The sequence below is a fragment of the Lepidothrix coronata genome, unplaced genomic scaffold (genome assembly GCF_001604755.1).
Source record: "Lepidothrix coronata isolate B3197 unplaced genomic scaffold, Lepidothrix_coronata-1.0 Scaffold147, whole genome shotgun sequence".
In the NCBI taxonomy this organism is placed as follows: Eukaryota; Metazoa; Chordata; class Aves; order Passeriformes; family Pipridae; genus Lepidothrix; species Lepidothrix coronata.
The window spans coordinates 1040814-1058895 of record NW_016690327.1 but is presented as its reverse complement, the minus strand read 5'-3'; positions in this window follow the sequence as shown (position 1 = coordinate 1058895).

The following is an 18082-nucleotide window of genomic DNA, read 5'->3' as shown; positions in this document are numbered from 1 at the left end:
TTAGCAGAAGCAGATGCTTAGATCCGCAGTCCCTAATGACTGTAAATGAGAGTATTAGTTTATTGACTGATGGCCTAATTGTTGCCACCACGACCACAAGCGGCAGCTTCAAGCCCAAGCGCTCACTCTGTGCTGAAGGACATCCAGCCTGGGGGGGACAGGGGGACGATGCTGCCAAGGCTGGAGCCAGGTGGTGGGACAGGGCATCCAGCAGCACCTGTGATGTGACCCTCCTGCAGATCTCCAGTGACTCCAGCGTGCGAACAGTGACACTGGAGTTAATTAAATTACACTTTCCCCAGCACAGGTCAAAGCCTCAGAGCGCGTGTTGATGGGCGACCTTTAGCAGGGTGGCTTGACTTACCCGTGCTCCCTGCATGGTAATGAAGGCACTGGTGGGGCCTGGAACAGCAGTGTGTGCCGTCCCTCCTTTCCCTTCTTCCTTCCTCCCTTGGTTGTCCATGGAAAGGTGAATAAATGGAAGAAGGGGACAGCTGGAGCTCAGTCCCTGTGCAGCCCTGCAGGGTGGGGAGATGAGCCTGGGTGACCCTCAGCCCTGCTCCTGCACTAGCCCTGCTGGACAGTCCAGAGTGAGTAACTGTGGCTCTGCTTCAATAAAAGCATCTACAGCCTGCCCTGGCCTGGATGGGCACAAACAGCCCCAGAATGAAGAGGTCCTGAGCGTGTGCCCAAATGGTTCGTGGAGCAGGGACAGACTGAAGCCATGGGGACACATGGGTGCCTTGGGATGCTGCTGGGAAGGCAAGATGCATTGCTGGCAGAGCCTGTTTGGGCCAGTATCTTACTGGAAATGAGACCAAGAGGTGCCACACAGAGCCTGTGGGAGCTGCTGCATCCCAGACCTGAACCCCTAAATCTGTCACAGCATCATGTCTATCCAGCAGACTTTGGGGAAGAGAAACAGTGTCTGCCTTAAGGGACTGGTTAATGTTTCTCCAACACCTAAAACCCAACAGAAAAAAAAACAGATTTACAAGAGGATTTAAGAGGCATCAAGTTGCCTGGATACCAGATCCTGTAACTACCCAAAAAGTAATTATAAAAGCAAGAAATCTGTCTCCGCTAAGCAGGTGGATGGGAAATTGGAAATCCATTTGTGAGAGACTTTCTGCTTTCTAACAAGGCAGGTTACAGCTCACCCCTGTTCTCCCTGGCTCCCGACACTCCTGCCTGCCCTGCAGGAGGATGGAGTGGTGCTTCAGAAAAGCAGAAAAAACCCCCTCCAATCCCAAAATCCAAATTTCTTCACAGGGGCTCGCTCGCTCAGCCCGTTGGTGCATCACAAGGACTTGTAATTGTGAGTACAGAAACCTTGTGCTGCTGTAATTGTTTCTATGTGGCCTGGGAGGAGATGGGTTGTGCTGGAAGCGAGAGGGATTTTGCTGGAGCACGAAAAGAAAAGCCATTTAGTTTAGGTAACAGCTTCGGAACTCTAGGGGTCAACAAAGAGAACTCCAGGAAAATAGTTTTCAGGGCACGATGGTCTGGAGACAGGAGAGGAAAATAGAACCCAGAAAATGCATTAATTAGGTGTTGAATTTACCCCCTCCCAGCCTGTCTGCTCCTTATCAGCCACAAAATAGGAACCATGGAGAAGAACTTGCAGCGGCACCACTGGTGGAGTCATGGAGCGGGAAGGGAACAGGGGCTCTGGAGTGGGAGGGAATGTGATAGCAACAGTGGGTGTGAACTGCTGGAAGCTGCAACAAGAAGGGCTGGGAGCTGAAATCAGCAGGAAAATCCTGGTGCCAGCAATGCCCTGGCTCGACAAGTCTTTCCCAGAGCAGTGGTCACGACCCCGAGGCCGACAGAGCTCCAGGACAACACTCTCAGGGACAGGGTGGGATTGTTGGGGTGTCTGTGCAGGGCCAGGAGCTGCACTGGATGATCCTTGTGGGTCCCTTCCAGCCCAGGATCCTCTGTGATTGTATGATCTGTTCTGCTGAAGCCACAAACAGACCCACTGGCTCCTTCTCCCTCAGTCACTCAGGAAGTTTTTCCATTTGGGATCCCTCCCTTGCAGGCAATATTTCTCTGTACAACAGGCCTCACAACCCTGCATTTCTGTGTTTTTGACAAGATAAAGGGCAGGTTGGAGCTCTCCTCGTGTAAATCAGCTCATTAATGCTGTGTTTGAAGGGCTTTGGTGCCGTTCTCCAGCCAGGGAATGCAGACAGATGTACCTGGAATATCCATCACTGCAGAATTCCAGCAGCACCATTCCGTGTGATGGGCTGAGACATCAAGGAGGATGACAGGCAGGGATGAGGCAGGTGGAGGAGTGATCCTACAGCAAGAGGTGACACTGACCCAAAGGATTTCTTCCTCTTTGTTTTCTCTTTTCACCTCTCTGCAGCACCGGGACACGACTGTGTTTCTCAAAGGCAAATTCCCAGATCCAAAGAAAGGAATTGCTAAACATTTATCACAGCTTGCCTGGAGGTAGGTAAAATACAAGAGGAATTCTCTCTCCCCCTGCCTCCCACCGCACCCTACCCTGAATTTGAGAGGAAAAGTCATTTGAGTGATCTTAGCAGAACCAGAACAAGCATTTACTGGTCTTTAAGGACCCATAAACCACTCCAGTAGTTTGCTGGTTTATATCTGACTATCTTCTACATTAGCCATTTAAATTAAAACATTTATAATTAATTGGACAAATCATTTCCTCTCCCCCCACCCTGGAGACTGGGAGTAAAGTCTTCAGTAAATTTTGGTCTCCTAAGCACCAGGGGTATCCATTTCCTTGCTAGGGCTGGTTTTCCTGCGGGATGGGAAGCAAGGGCAGGCAGGGAGTGGTTTTTAACTGGAAAATCAATTGATGGGAAGGACAAATTAACATATAATTTTCCAAAAGGGGAAATGAAAAAGGCACTGGGAGCCTGCCTGCCAGCTACCAAGGAATTCCAGAATGGAGAGGACCCAGAGCAGGGCTCTGGCAGGGCAGGGTGATGCTCCTGTGCTGGCTGGGAGTGTCCAGGCAGAGGGACCAGAAGCCAGGAGGGACATCACTGACCCAAGATGCACCATGCAAGGGCTGCTCTGTGTGGGTGACACGTGGGGTCACCCCAATGGGGCTCAGGAACCAGCCCTGGGCATCCCAGGAATGGCCACTCTTGGCTGGGCTGCTGCAGAGGCGACGGAGCCCTGGACGAGCCGTGGTCTTGCCAGAAAATACAGTTTATTTTGATGCCCTGGAAATGCCTTTGTCAGCAGATCTATTCTTTCATTGTGAAAAGGCCTATTAGCTTCTGCTTTCTACTTCTATGGGAATTTATTCCTCCATCAGATCTCCAATATAAAAGTGCTTCCCTCACGGAGATTGATACCGTGTGTATGAAAAGCTCCGTGTGCCTCTGGGCAAGGCAGTCCCTTCCCTCAGGAGGGATGAAGGATGGCTTTGAGAGCAAAGCACTGAACAGCTCCACAAGATAAAAATCTCAATTCCAAGGACTGCTGTGACATCCTGGTGACCTTGGGCTGTCACCAGTGCAGGAGGTGCCGAGCAGGAGAGCGGGAGCGGGTGCCGGGCACGGCTGGAACCTCACCCCACGCTCGCCCTGCACAGACCCCAGGCAGGGGACAGCCCTGGTGCTGGGGAAGCTTTACAGCCCCATCCCCTGCCTCTCAGAAGGCCAAGAGTGGGGACAAACGTGGGGGTCACACACTCAGCTATCTGGGGTCCACCACTGCCTGAGCAGGGCTCTGCACAGAGCTCGTGTGGTGCTCTGACTTCAGCCCCAGGCAAACAAAATCAGCCCCTTCTCTCTGCTCACCCAGCTAATCGGGAGGTAATGCCACCCTGCTTGACAGATTCGGTCCCTTTGCTTGCAACCCAAGTAGCACCAAGGTGTGCAACACCCCCTGAAGCACCCACACGTCCCCCTGGACAGGCCGGGCTGCCTGGCACTGCTCCACCATGGAAACATGGACAGCAGCAGGAGGAGGAATGTGCTCAACCAGCTGCTGAGCCTCCTGCCTGCACAGGGAGAAACTTCTGTCACAGCTGAGGCCGTGGAGGGGCCACACCTGCCTCCAAAGGCTTCGGTGTCCTCCCGTGCCAGGCAGTGCTGGCACAGCACCCCGGGCTGGGGTGACATCCAGGCAGTGCCAGCACAGCCCCGGCATGGTGGGGGTCCTGCTCTGGCTGCAGAACCCCCTCGAGCATCCACAGGTCAGCCCAGTGCCATCCCTGCCCTCTGTCACCGCTGGTCCTCGCTGAGCAAAGCCAGTGCTGGTGTGGACACCAACCCTCCTCTCCTGCCCCCAGAGCCCCTCGTTGCTGCCCACCTCCCCTCCATGCCCAGCACCACCCTCCAGAGCAGTGACCTCACGGTGCTCTGGCTCCCACAATGCAAACCAGGCCCTGATTAAAATAATAAACAATAATAATAATAATAATAAAAATAATCATCTGCCAGGGCAGCTCCAGGCCCACATTGCCATGGCAACCGCCTGCTGGCAGCGAGGCCGCCTCGCTGGTGGGAAGGGTTTGCTTGGCATGGATGTGAATCCTTCCAACACAACCCCAGTGAGGAGTGTCACTGCTCAGGGAAGGCACACAGGGAGAGGTGACAGCCAGAGATGGTGACAGGACCCAGCCCTGAGTGCCAGTCCAGACACTCTGGAGAGGGACACAACCACCACTGGAGAGGGACACAACCACCACTGGAGAGGTTCACAACCACCAGCAGCCACAGCAGAGCACTCCAGTGACAGCCCTGACACCCACCAGTGACACTGCCTGGCACAGGGGCTTCTTTAAGGTCAAGTGACAGAATAAATTCTCACCAGCCAAGAGCCACCGTGCTGCTTTTAATTAACAGCAAAGGTCCCAGAGCATTGCAGGCTGTTTAACTTGGGCTGATGGAATGTATTTGTCATGATTCCTTGTGGAGTTGTTTTTTTTTCCCCTCTCCTGGATATTTTTTCTCCAAACAACCCAGCTGGAGAGCCAAACCCTGCAGGGACAGGGAGGTGTCCCTGTCCCACTGGTGTTGGGGCTCTGGCTCTGCCCAAGTGTCCTGCTGCTGAGCCAGGACTTGGGACAGCTCTGGGGTGGGAACTTCTCCTGGCTCTGCCTGCATGAAACACGGGGTTCACATTAACCAAAAATAATAAAGAATTATTTAAACTCTTAAGATTCCTGGGCTGACCTCTCCAGACCGTGGTGCCCTGGAACAGAGGGTCACATCGCTGCTGCCTCCTGCTTTATCCACCCAGAATCAAGTTTAATATGCTACAACTTTATACCAGGCGCTCTCAATCTATCATCAAAACACCTTGCAGAGGATTAACTGCCAGTTTCCTCTCTTAATCACTATTGATATAATGAGATGACAACCAGCCTCGTGAGGAGGGGACATGTTTGTCAGGAGGGGTTTTGCTGCTGCTGGGGCTCGGTCTCCACGTGGCAGAGGTTTGGAGCTCGACTGAGACAAAGGAATTTGGGTGTGGAGGGGACAGGAGGTGGTTTCCAACTGTCCTGCTTCCCACAGCTCTGGCCAGGGCAAGGAGGGTGACTCCTTGCAAAGAGCCACCAAAAGCTGGAAGCTCCAGCCCCCATTTCCCCCTTCCTGCTGGTGGAAGCCGGGTGCCTGACGCCCAGACGACAGCCCTGCCTATAAATCATATTTTGCCCCGATTTAGAGGAGAAAGGAGCTATTATGAGGAATAGATCAGAAGTGACACAGCTCATTATTGCGAGGTGAGTCCGAGCTGCAGACAAGGGCAAAGTTAATAGAAAACGTATCCAATCCACAATGGTAACTTTAATTGTTACCACTAATGAAGCCTATTTAGGATGGATTATGTATCTGGCACTTCAGATGCAGCCCTCAATTCATCTTCCCCGTCACATGTCTCATCGCATCACATCCACAGGCAGAAGGAGAGTTTTTCCCCTTCCAGACTGAACAACTGGGCTTGAAAAACAAATTCTGCCTAATCCATCAGCTGAGAGGCCCAGCTGTCCAGGGCAGGGACTCGTGGAGATGCCCACGGGGGTACCTCACCTCCCCAGCATGGCCAGGAGCTGCTGCAGCATCGGCACTGCAGGTCCTGCTCGAGGGCAGCCACCTCCCCACCCGTCCCTGGTCACCTTCCCCACACGATTTCCAGGTACAGAAGGTCCTGAGGTGGCTGCTCAGGGTCCCAGAGGTGGCAGGAGGCTGTGGCTTTGCCCTGGACCAGCAGCCCCCTCCTCCTGAGCCTTCCTCTCAGCCAGTTTTCCAGGCACACTCCTGGAATTAAGGGCAAATTGTAATTACTTTTCTCGGTAACAAAACCTTTGGAGAAAAGGGCTGGTGATAGATTTCAGGCTTTATCAGAGCTGACAAAGAGCATTACTCACACTGCCCGAGGACTGGCACCTCGGCAGACAGGGAGGTCTGTGGTGTCCCTCCCCCGGGGCACCGACAGACACCAGGATCTCTTTCCCTTAATACGGGAATTAAGCACATTGTCCTGTTGAGTTCCCTCGGCCCTGCAGGTGAGCCCGGCCCTGGCACACCATCCCTGCTTGCCAAACCACTGTCTGAAAGGTCACAGCAACCCAAATATTGGGGAGAGGGAACTGCAAAGCAGGAAGAGCAGCAGGGCTTTGGTGTTGAACTCCTCCTGGAAACAGGGCACTGCTTGGGCACAGCCAGGCCAGCCCCAGCCAAAGGAGCTGCTGGGTCAGGGGTTTGCCTCTGGCTGCCACATCCCCAGTGACTCCCAGGAATCAGCAACAACTCTCCTGGATGTGGACAGTGTCAGGATAACCTGTTCCAAAAGGAACTCTCCAGCTCCTGTTTCCTCCTGTTCCTGCACCAGCCCATCCAGTGTCAGCAACTCGCTCCTGCTTAGTCTGGGTTCAGCTGGCGGAGTCGTTCATTAGCACGGGTCTGTCAGGAGTTAATTAATTCCTGCTGCAGCCTCCCCCGAGCAGGGAGCCGTCAGTCACCCCCTCAGATGGGCTCATTCTCCCTTCTGTCCCCGTCCTCCCTTCTCAGCAGCGCTGCACAGGTGGGCAGCAAATCCCTCCCCAGCGCACTCAGGATTCCCTGGAGGCAAAGCAGGGCAGGGAAATTCATTGTGGTGGTGATGGAATTCATTGTGGTGGTGATGGAATTCATTGTGGTGGTGATGGCTTGGGGTTCAGGTCACAACTGTGCCCTGAGGACTTATTCCACTGCCCTTCAGCAGGGCACAACCCAGCTGGAGCAGTGGCAGCTGGCACAGGGGGATGAGAGCTGGCACCCCAAGGACCCCCAGGTCACCCTCCTTCCCAGTATGAGTGTGGGGAAGGTGCACTGAACCTCCCACATTGTGCTGGAAGCTCAGCATCCCATTGTCCTCCAGCTTCTCTCACCCTAAAAACCGAGACCAAGTGACTAATGGGAGCCCTGGGAAGCCTGAGATGGATGGACTCATCTCATCTTCCAGCCATTGTATCCATCACACCACTCTATTTTATGTCTGTGTCCCTTTAAATAAGGCTCCCTGCTTTGCACTGGGGAGGGAAAAGAAGAAAAAAAATCGATTAAACAGAAAAGGAGGCGAGGGGGGGAAAGGATAATCATGTCCCAGAAAAATTAAGGAAAAGAAAAATGATGTAAAAAAATTACTTCTTATATAAAAGGGTATTTTATAATAGACCTTTAAAGCATTCCATCAAGTGAAACCAACACATTTACTTGAAGTGTTAAAGAGGAACCTTCGATCAATCAGAGAACTTCATTTTTACACTGTAATGAATTCAATTGACCTTTGTGTTGCAAAGATACAGTGGTTGAGGCACAGAGGGGGGGCCTGCTCTGAGACACCCCCTGCCCACTGTGGGTTCTGCCTGTGGCTGCCAGGCTGGGCCCCACGGGGGTGGAGGAGATGCCCTTGGAGCTGTGGGAGCTGCAGCCCTACTCTGGGGCTCTGGGTTTTAGGGAGACTGTGGATGTGGCACTTGGGGAAGGGGTTGGTCACCACGGAGAACAGACATCACTGGGAACTCGCTGGGAGAGGGACTTTCCTCTGTGAAATCTGAGATTAAACCTCTGCTCTCAAAGCAATTATCACCAGCTAATGTGAGCTGGGAAATGGCCTCTCCCTTCCCACTGATTGAAATCCCATTTTGTCCCCCCCCCACAAGTTGCAAACAGAAGAGCAGCTCTTGGTAACTCACAAAAGTTGGAGATGAAGTTTGTGGCTGGAGATTCCCCATCCACAAGCACTTCAGTTGCATTTTAAACCCATGTGGAGCCACTGGGATTTGTGGATGTGGCTTAAGGATGGAAGGACCTTGGCCCCGGGAGCTTTTGGGGGGCACAGGTCGGTGTCTCCTGCAGCAGCAGAGCACCAGGGTGAGAACAGCCCAGGAGCCCCATTTCCCATGCCAGGTCCCTGCATCACCCAGTGACACCCAACAGCCCCAACCCCACCATGACCAGACTGGTCCCAGTCCCGAGGTGGCTCTGGGAGCCCCAAACACCCAAACCCTGCTGCTCCAGGGGGGAGCTGCAGCCCCCCAGCCTTTGCTCTCATCTCCTGGATAAGTACTGATAAAAGAGTGGCTAAAAATACAGAAAAAGCATTTCTTTCAGAGGGGAAAGGATCCCTTGAATTGCACCCGGGCTAATTAACATTTATACAAAGTGCACTCATCACAAACATACATTAACCTTTGAGGCATATATAAGAGCAATTGGAAAATATCTAATGAGAGCAGAGAGAACTCAGAGCACTAGACCTCCCCACTGCAAATGCCACCCCGGCCTCCTCTTGGGTGAATTCTGAAGCAGTTTCCCCTCAATTATCTGCTTTTCAGTGCTCCCAAAGCAGGTCCTTGACAGCCCTCAGCTCCCCCTTCCCTGGGCAGAGCCAGGGAATCGCCCACCCTGCGCCTGATGCTGCCCAAGGTTCTTCCTCCCTGTCCTGCTCCTCCACTGAGCTGCACCCCTGAGAAACAGGGACCAGCTCTCCTGGGGAGCCCGGAGAAAAATGAAGGATTTCGTCCAAGATTTAAATTAAACCAGAAATCAATATCCCTCCTAAAAGCAGAGAAGAGCAGCCATGACGCTGAGATGTCCTTAATGATTCCAGTCAAAGTCATTAGCAAAGTTAGTTCCCTGGCTTTTATTTTTTAATGGGGAGTGGTGAGGGAGCCCCACCATCCTCAAGGAAAGGCAGAGAAACATTAAAGACATCTGGGAAGCACTCAAACCGGAAAGGGAAGATGTGGAGCTGATCCCTGCGTGCCAGTTGGGCTGGGAGGGGGAAAAGGGAGGAGGAAAGGAAAACTTCAGAAAGAAAAATTCTGCATTCCTTGACACCACTTGACCTGTGTGGTAAGGAAATGGGTGAGTGGCCAACGCCTCACCTCATTTAACAAGCAATTAATGATGATCAATACTCGTCCTCAGCCTCCTCTGCCCCCACCTCGTTACTCACCGGCCATTAACACCCGGCCACGGCAGAGCCACGGGGAGGGATGGATGGGCACTCCAGGCTGCCAGCTCAGAGAGCAGAACTAACGGTGTCCCGTGGGGCAAGGCAGGAAACCCAGTGCTCCAAAGAGCCCCCGTGTTTTAGTCTTTATATTTAGGGTTTAGATTTTATAGAGATTTTATTTATATATAAAAATAAATAAATACAAAATATATAAAAATAAATATATGAATCTATATAAATTTTATTTATATAGGTTTTATTTAATCTTTATATGTATGTTATTTATATATATTTTATTTAGTCTTTTTATATATATATTTATATATATATACACATATATGGATAAATATAAAATATATACAAATTTTATTTATATCGATTTTATTTAGTCTTTATATAGATATATATTTTATTTATATTGATTTTATTTAGTCTTTATATAGATATATATTTTATTTATATCGATATATATATATATACATATACACACATATGGAGGCAGCCCTGGGGGGTTCAGGGCTCTTTTGAGGGGCCACTGCTCCCCCCCAGGCTGTGGTAGGGCACAAGGGCCAGCTTTCCAGCTCTTCCCACCATATCCCAAAGAGCCCAACCCGCTGCCGAGCCCAGCACGGGGTCAGGGAAGGAGGAGAAGGAGAAGGATTCACTCAAGAGCCATCACCAAGCCCAGGGCTTTTGTTTGCTCAGCCCCCTTTGGTTTCAGTGGAGTGCAACTCCCCCTAAATCCTCCCCGAGCCAAGAGCAGCCAAAGCCATTGAACCACACGAGGCTTCCCAGAGAAACGAGGAGCAATCCCATTTTTCTGGAGCCGGGGTGGGATCCATCCCGTCTGCAGGCTGGTGCCGGTAATCACAGCTAATTTCCCAAAGTCTGGATGGCACGTAGGGAAGATTTAGATGTTCTAATTACTCCACTGAATACCAGGGGTGCTGCTGATGAGGGAGGCAGGCACATGCACATCCACACACACTCACACTGGGAGCCAATTACGAAAGAAAAACAGCAGCAAGGGGCCTGCAGGCTCACAAATAATAATTGAAAAAAGAGGTCTAAGCTGGCCTACCCCTCACTGTAAAACACAGTGAGAGCACAGACGAGCTGGGAAACTTCTGCTGGTCAGTGCTCAGCAGGAAGGCCCAGCACAGGTCTTCAGCCAAGTGATAAAGCTTAATTTTCACTGATTGCATCATGGTACCCAACAGCATCAGGCCCTGGGTACTCCATCCAGCAAGGACCAGGAGCCATGACCTGATGCTGCTGATCAGTAAAATCCCTCCTCTCCAGCCCCCAGCTTTCCCAGCTCTCAAAATGCTGCAAAATGCTCCACCTCTGATGCCAAGACCCTCCCAAACACACCCTGGCCCATCGTTACCAGGGGCATGGAATAAAGAACTTAGGGCTACAAAACCAGAGAGGACCTCTGATCCTGGCTGGAAGTGTGGGAATTACCCAGGAAATCCCGCACCAGGAATTCAGAGGTGCTGCAGGGAGCAGGGAGATGCTGCACAGGGTGCAAGGGGAGACCCACCAGTGGTGGGAAGGAGGTGCTGACCGGCCAAAAAGTGCAAGCAGCAGAATTTTTAATACCCCCCCCCCCGAGAAGCAATGCTGTTATCAATGTTATTTGTTGCAGAAAGTGGCATTAATATTACTACACTTATTAATACATAAAGCTGTAGCATTTTTATTAAACCAGCTTCAGAACTCTGCATTATTATTAATGCTGACATGAATATATTAATTATACATTAGCACCGGTTTGTTTTGTGGCTTCCACTTCCCTGAAATCATTTTTTTGCTCCAACTTTTGATCACGTTTGTTCAGTATTTTGGCAAGTAGTGGGTCTGTTCAGTAATCACAGAATCACAGAAACATTAAGGTTGGAAAAGACCCTGTCAACTTCCATGTTTAACAAAAGTATCACTGCTCCCATCTGGTGAGGAGAGTTCTTCCAGCACAGCGAGGTTTGATGACCCTCTGCCTCCTGCACTGGTGGGATGGATGGATGGATGGATGGGTGGGATGGGGGGGTGACAGCTCCAGCTCGAGCTGAATTTGGTCCCAAATCCAGCCTGGGCTAATCCCAATCCCAATGCCAACACTGAATTATGAGGGAAGCTCACAACTAAATCACGCAAGAACTCAGGAGCTGGACTTCAGTGTTCCTTGTGGATCTCTTCCAACTCAAGGTACTCTGTGATTCCAAGAGAACCATTTGCAAATGTTGCTTCTTGAGAAAATTGGGCAGGGATGGAAAATTCAGGGTTGGATCTGCTGAGAGGGACAGAGAGACTCCACCAACCAGGGCCTGCTCCTCCACCTCCAGCACCAGCTCCTCAGAGCAAAATGTGCTGCTCCCTTTTCCTCTGGCAAGAAAATAGCACCTATTTAGCAAAGGCTTTAAAGTTACCTGGCAGCAAACCCTTAACCAAGAAGAAAGCGAAATCCTCAGATCTTAAATATAAACGATCAAAAAAAACCCTCCTAAAAAAAAAAAAAAATCCTGAAAAATTAAAGGCAAAATCAAAAAGGTACAACAGCTGACTTTTAACCCCGGGGCTGTAAAGCCTACCAAGACATCTCTGCTGCTATTGATTCCCGTGGCAGAGGCTCTGAAGTGCTCCGGGTGGACGGGGGGGATGAGGTGGAGATCACGACCCCACGGCCTCCCACACTCCACGAACACCCCGCAAAAGCCAGAGGAGTGGGAGGTTCCTTTGAAATCCTTTTCGGTCTCAAACAAGCCAGGACACAGGGCCACTCCTTCCCAGAGTTTCTTTGAATCCAAGTTTCTTTTTCCGGGGGGAGGAGAGGCAGAGGAAAAGCTGCTGCAGCGGGCAGAGCTCCCTGGGCTCCTGGCAGCTGGCTGAGTGGAGATACAGCCAGTCTCCAATAAACCCCTCACTTATCTTGCTGGGGAGAAAGTGCTGCCTCTAAATGCTGCCTGTTCAAACAGCAAACATTCGCCTCAGCCTCTGAAGAGCTTTACACACAACACGGCCTCGTTTTTCCTTCGGGTGTTTTTTCCTCCCCGGCAATAAAAAGCAGCCGCTATCGGTGTTTTTAGGATTTTCTTTCCTAAAAGACACGTGTTCTTCCCTTTTTTTTTTTTTTTTTCCCTTCTGTGGCTGTGCCATTGCCAAGGCTTGGGCCTTCGGGAGAGAAAGAAATTCCACTGCAGTAAAACCATCAGGGTTAAGAACCCAATTTCTGTCCCGGCTCCATCACTGAGTGAGAGGAGAATCCAGTCACTAATGACTCGTGGAAGTTGATGGTGAGTGTGCACTGGAGCTGAGAGGGGATCAGAGCTCGGATCTCCAGCTCTCACTCCCTTCCTTTGGCCCTGAGCACTGGGAATGGCCTGCAATCCTGCGCTGGGTGAGCTGGGGATAAGGACTGACCCTCCTTTCCTCAACTAAATTAAAGGTAATATCTGAAAATGTCAAAACTTGCATCGAAACGGATGGGACCAAGATGCCAAAATACCTCTGTGTATGTGGCCCTTTAGGTCTTTATCTTGATTCAATACTCCTGGGTAGTCAGTGTGGAGTGAAGGATGGGTTTTCATCTCAGATTTTGCTGACTAGAAGTCATGGGCTGTAGGTAAATCTCACCTGGTAATATCTTACCCGTCAGAGCCCTTTCCAAACTCTGGGTAGCACAAGCATCCATCAGGGCTGACACATTAATTCAAACAGTCTTATTTTCACATCATTTAAGGCCTCTCTTTCTACTTTTGTTTTGCAATTGAAAATATTTTCGTGGCATAACACAACTTCCATCCTTCCCCTGCTGCCTGGAACCACTGCCAGGGCCCACTGGGACTGTTTGCATTCCAGTCAGAACCGACTGTTTGAAGGGGTTTAGATCTAATCCCATCCAAATACGCATTTTGTTTAGGATAAAAGAAGAAATAACACTCTCTTCCTGAAACAAAAGAGCCCAGGGGATGCTGAGGGGGGGCGGAATTCCCTGCACCTCATCACATCTGCAGGGCAAAAACATCAGCCACAGGCACTGGGAGCATCTGGGAGACAATTCCTGGCTGTCACTGCAAGGCTGTGCCCGTGGGAATGCCCCTCACAACCCCCCTGCCTGCCAGGACCAGACACTGCTCCCCAAAACCAGCTCTCAAACCAGAGGCACCACGAGCCCCAGTTGTTGGCCACGGCAACAGAGACCCTGAAGTCACCCACCCAGCCAGGTGCCCTCTCCTCCTGCAGGGTTTAATTCAATTTTTCCCAGATCAAGCCAGGAAAAACCTAAAAAACAACACATCTTTTTGAGGATCTCCTTCCCTTTCCAGCTTCAGGCAGAGAGACACGAAGCAGGTCCCAGATGGATTTTCAGGGACTGGCCATGCCCAGAGGTGCTGGGGCTCCAGCAGTCCTGGACTGAGGTTTGCTCATCCTCTTCCTGCCAAAGCTTGGGAATATCCTGCTCTGGAGCTGCCACATCCTTCCCGAGCAGAGCCAGAGACTGACACCAGCACGGGCTTCCCAGCCAGAGACAGGGACTGATGGAGCTTTGTGACAGGCAGAAAAGTCAAATTACCGAGAATGCAATCTGGAAGTTAAAAACCAGGGACGTGTGAAATGAAAAATTAAGCGTTTATTTTCGTAGCATTGATTTTTTCCATCGGTTTAAAAAAAAATAAAAAAAATTCTTCATTTCGAACACTTATTTCTCTTCCCATCGTTTAAAAAAAAAAAAAAAAGAAGCACAGGACATAATAAACATTTCCCTGTTTAAAAAGTTGATTTTTGATGCAGCTCTACAGTTCATTTTTTCAGCAGTAACCGCTCTGCTGGATATTGGAATGAACATCTAGGGATGAAATTTAGGGAAAAAGAGCTTGCTGAGATATTTCTGCTCCTGTGATGGACTCAGGTCATATTCACTCTGTATTTAGGGAGGATGCAGAACCAATTTGCCTCCATACAAAGTCCCCCCTGAGCCACAGCTGCTCTGGTCATACCAGGTACAAACAACCTCCCGGCCAAAACGCCTCTTCTGTCCAATAATTATAAAATTAACTTAAACAAGCATGAAAATAAAGGCTGTGGAGCTGAACTGTTGGACAACTGGAGGTGAGGTTAAGTCCCAGCTGGTGTGTTGGGTCTCACACATCAATGGAAGATTGGGATAGTTCAGCCTGGAGAAGAGAAGCTTTGGGGTGACCTAATTGTGGCCTTCCAGGACCTGAAGGGAGCTACAAGAAAGATGAAGAGAGAATATTGACAAGGGCCTGGAGGGCCAGGACAAGGGGGAATGGCTTCAAACTGCCAGAGAATGGGTTTAGGTTGGATGTTAGGAAGGAATTGTTCCCTGGGAGGGTGGGAAGGCCCTGGCACAGGTTGCCCAGAGAAGCTGTGGCTGCCCCATCCCTGGAAGTGCCCAAGGCCAGGTTGGAGCAACCTGGGATAGTAGAAGGTGTCCCTGCCCATGGCAAGGGGTGGGACTGGGTGGGATTTAAGGTCCCTTCCAACCCCAACCCATCCTGGGGTTCCATGAAGATGAGCACGGGAACATCCCCTGGCTGTGCCCCAGTTTCCCCCTGGCCAGGGGGGTTCACAGGGGTTCTGTGTCTGCCAACCTCTCCCCAGGGGCTGAATCAGGTGGAAAAGCTGGAGCAGGAATGTCCTTCCAGGCTGGGAAGGTGGTTCCTCTCCTGCTCCTGGAGGGGCACACGTGGTGCTGCTCCACAAACACAGCCCTGCAAACACACACTCCATGAGGGGCTTTTCGCTCCCACGTTGTAATTTAATACAAAGCATTTCTTTGTCCTAAGAACCAGAAAGGAGCTCTTGGATCCACTCCCTTTCTCGTCCCTTTGTGTGATCAATCATGGCAGCATTATTCCAGCCTCAAACGCTTCCAATGAGAGGGGATATCAAAGTGGGGTTGGTTTCCTGGGTGAGCTTTTAAATGTCTTGTGGTTTCTCAGCGCATTTTTTTTCTCTTTGTGTGGTGCTTCTCCCTCCCTCCTCTTCTTTTCTTCACTCCAGGAAGGCTGAGATTTCTTTTTAAGCAAAGGAAAAAGTAATTTATTTTTTTTTCCTTCTTTGTTCTGCTGCTGCTTCCTCAGTGATTCCTCCTTCCTCTCCGGGGTCCCTGCTCACCTCTCCTCGAGGCAGCACCAAGGGTGAAACTCTGCAGAATTGCAGGGATCACGAGGTCCTTCCCGTGGGCTGTGGATGGCAGCGGGTCAGAGACAGGGCTGGCACGGACCAAGTGAGCAATTCCTTCCAGCACAGGGGCATCCATGGCCAGAACCTGGGAAATCCAGCTGGGATGCAGTGGCAGGAGTTCCCTGGCTCTGCCCTCGTGGCAGAAGGGCTGGAGCTCCCAGGTGAGCCCACCCAAACACGTCTCTCCTGGTCCTGAATGTCTCCTGAGATGGAGACTCCACGGCCTCCCTGGGCAGCTGTTCCAGTGCTCTGCCACCCTCCAGGGAAAGCAGCTCTCCCTCAGTTCACCCTCCACCAGCTCTGCCACCCCACACAGCGGGGCTGTGACCTCCCCCAGCTCCTGTAAAACAATTAAGCACTAATTTCAGAGCCCAGTGTCATTTGCATCCCCCCCTTGGCAGCAACCCTGGCAGTAAATGGATGTTTAGGGCAGTGTCTCCATCCAGGCTGATTATTCCAGCAGTGATCAAATGATCTTAATGATTTGCCAGGCACCATCATATGCAAATCTATTCATGACAAGGACCAGGAAGCAAAAGCAGCTCATTTCGTTTGTTTACCATCAGGTTGGGCCCGGCCACCCCAGAGTCATTAAGAGAAGAAAAGGCCTCTCAGAAAAGCCAGAGCTGTTTGATCACAGAGGCACCACGAGTGGGCTTCCTCCAGCACAGCAAAACACTTTCAAAGGGCATAAATCAAAAACCACAGCAGCGTGAAATTCGACCAAAGCCAAATGAAGTGTCCAAAGCCCTGGGCACGAGGGGTTTTCTCTAATAGCTTTGGTGACCTTCAAGGGTGGGCACCCTCTGGGCATGAAATGAGAACTTCTCTGATTTGCATGGCTTATCTGTAGATAAGCTGCACATGTAAACTGGGAGAAAGGGAATGAGGGAATGCTAGGGATGGGAATCATGCTTTGAATGAAAACACCTGGAGAGCTGGAGTGCCATGGACACACAGCAGCTGGAACAGCTGATGGCCTTCGACCACCCTGCGGGCCCTGTGTGACCTCGGGAGTCCGGAGTGAAGGCAGAGGTGGTGGTTAAGGAGGAAGAGGATGGCAACAGAGGTGAAGTCCAAAGGTGCCAGGATCCAGCTCTGCTCCCATCACAGCTCCGTGGGAATCTGTGCAATGCCACCACCAAAGCCTTGGGGCTCTGTTTTTCCCAGCCTGGTGCTGTCACACCGCAGATAGCATGGAAAAGCAGCTTTGGTGCCCCATTCCCATGAACAAAGCCCTCACTAAGGAACCAGCACATCCCACGGAAGCTCAGCTCTGCCGGAGCGCTCCCAGCCAGCTCCGGGAGAGCAGAAGCACTTTGCAAATCCACACCTCATCTTCTATTCCATTTAAATGATCTACCATCTTTAGCGGGGCTGAGCCTCTCCAGAGCCTGTATCCAAGGCAACGAGAGCTTACCAGGGAGAAAAAAACGGATCCAAGAAGTTATTAAAATCACAATATCCTTTCTGAGCGAGGCGGAGATAATGAGCGCGCGTTCCGCCGGCTCCGGCACCGCGGGCTGGCTCCCAACCTCCTGCTGGGTGAAGCTCCCTGGCCACTGCCCAAACACCAGCGTGGTGGAGGCACCTCGGGGCCTGAAGTCACTGAGCAGCACGTCCACACCTCCAGAGCTCAGCCCGAGCCCGGGCAGCCCCAGGATTTATTCACCGCCTGAGGAATCTCCAGAGCGGGACGGCGGCGTTTCCAAGCGTTAGGAAGGGGCCTGGGTTTTGAATCGAGAGACATTTGGAGAATTTTAAGATGTTGAGGGATCGGTAGGTCTGCAAAGGAGAAAAACGAAAGGCTGCCCTCGTGGCACCCCAGATGAGGGTGGAACCCCAGGGTTGCTCCAGGGTCCATCCCTTGGCACGTTCTTCCCTTTTCCACAGGGCAGGAGCGAGCAGGGAGATGTGCTGAGCCCAGAGCGGGCACACCAACGCTGTGAAGAGCTCAGGCCGTGCCCTGAGCACCCCCAGGAACACCCCAAACCAGGGGGGCTTTGCTGGGAGAGGTGAGGGGCCAGGGCTGGTGGCTGTGACCTCTCTCCTTGTGCTGCATCCGAGCCCACGGCTCCGCTGCAGGAGTGAATCACCTCCGTGTGCGCTGCCAGGCACTTCCTAAATCCCGGGATTAGCAGAACACGTTCTGTGAGGAGAGGCTGAGGGAGCTGGGGCTGTTCAGCCTGGAGAAGAGGAGGCTCAGGGGAGACCTCCTCACTCTCTGCAACTCCCTGACAGGAGGGGGGAGCCAGGGGGGGTTGGTCTCTTCTCCCAGGCAATGATCAACAAGACAAGAGGGCTGGGTCTTAAGCTGTGCCAGGGAAGGTTTAGGTTAGGTATAAGGAAGAATTTCTTTGCAGAGAGGGTGCTCAGCCATTGGAATGGACTGCCCAGGGAAGGGGTGGATTCTCTGTCCCTGGAG